Here is a 1876-nt window from a genome sequence, read left to right on the forward strand (position 1 = left end):
CTGATTAAATATGACCATGTAGATTATTGTTGCTACCACTGTTATATAACTGCAACAAAACTTGTACAAATTATGTCAAGTAAGGTGTCTAAGGAAAGGTTATGATTTGCTGAATATGATTATGCTATTTGTATGGCATGTATCATTTTTGTATTTGAAGTTGTGAGTATTGGCTCTATACCTGTATTTCAAATATGTTTGTAGCAGTAATGCCCCCAAGATATTTAGCCTGCACATCTTGAAGGGACTATTCAAATTAAGTAGGTCATCAAGGAACACTTAACTCACAATGGACCATGGGAGACGCACATCTACACTTAATGGACTTTCCTACTGTGACTAAGCAAAATCATGCATGGACATGTGACTTGCCCATGTGACTCCAAACACCATCTTGCTACCTGTAATTTTTAACTAGCTATGCTGAGAGCTTTGTTTGAAACAATGGATTTCCCTCTGTGACAGCTTGGATCACAGAAATCCCCATGGGGTTGCCAACTGATGTGCCAAGACTACTTCTACTCCTGCTTTCCCTTGCGGTTTGGGACTCCAGCACCCTGTCTTTCTGAGCCAGATATGCCAGTCTGCTCCAACACAGACCCAGGGTCTGAACCACGTGCCCCAAAGCTGCAGACTTAACTGAAAGCAATTTAGGAAGTGTTCCGGTCTTTAACACTCAGATGCCCAACTCCTAGTGGGGTCCAAACCCCAAATAAATCTGTTTTACCCTGTATAAAGTTTATACAGGGTAAACTCATAAATTATGCACCCTCTATAACACTGATAGAGATATACACAGCAGTTTGCACCCTCCCCCCAGTATTAATACATACTCTGGGTTAATTAATAAGTAAAAAGGGATCTTATTAAATACAGAAAGTAGGATTTAAGTGGTTCCAAGTAGTAACAGACAGAATAAAGTGAATTACCAAGCAAAATAAAATAAAACACGCAAGTCTAAGTCTAGTATCGTAATAAAGCTGAACACAGATGAAATCTCACCAGTTCCAGTAAGCTTCCTTTTACAGACTAGTCTCCTTCTAGTCTGGGTCCAGCAATCACTCACACCCACTGTAGTTACTGTCCTTTGTTGCAGTTTCTTTCAGGTATCCTTGGGGATGGAGAGGCTCTCTCTTTGGCCAGCTCAAGACAAAATGGAAGGGTCTCCCACGGGCTTAAATAGATTTTCTCTTGTGGGTGGAGACCCCCTCCTCTCTCCTATGCAAAGTCCAGCTCCAAGATGGAGTTTTGGAGTCACATGGGCAAGTCACACATCCATGCATGACTCAGAACTTACAGGTGGCAGCCATGGTTCACGTGCTTCCTTGAACGTCCTCAGGTAGACTTCTTATGTGGACTGGAGCCTTACAAGAGTCATTGCCCTTTAAGTGTTTCTTGATTGGGTGCCTAATTTGCACATTCCTTTCTCAAGTAACTGACCAAATGCTCTACTAAAGTTACTTAGAAATCAAGCCAGTACACAACCAATATTCATAACTTTGAATACAAAAATGATACATGCATACAAATACGATTAATAGATTCAGATCATAACCTTTACATAGATATGTTACATGGCATATGTAGCATAAAACATATTCCAGTTATGTCATATATATATATTCATGAGCATATTTCCATAAAGCATGTGGGCACCCTCCACATGGCAGAAATTATAAAAGGTGCTGGGAACATCTCCATTTTGCCTCTTTCCTGCTCAAGTCTCTTGCCTGCTCAAACTTCTGGACTATGAACTTAGAATGCTCCCATTAGTGTAATCAAGGGACTGAGGACCTTCCGATGATTTGGAAGCAACCAGATGTTATGCTTATAAGAAGCACATGGGATCTTTTTTAGGGGAAAAGGCAATATGCCG

The sequence above is a fragment of the Lepidochelys kempii genome, chromosome 2 (assembly GCF_965140265.1).
Source record: "Lepidochelys kempii isolate rLepKem1 chromosome 2, rLepKem1.hap2, whole genome shotgun sequence".
Lineage (NCBI taxonomy): Eukaryota > Metazoa > Chordata > Testudines > Cheloniidae > Lepidochelys > Lepidochelys kempii.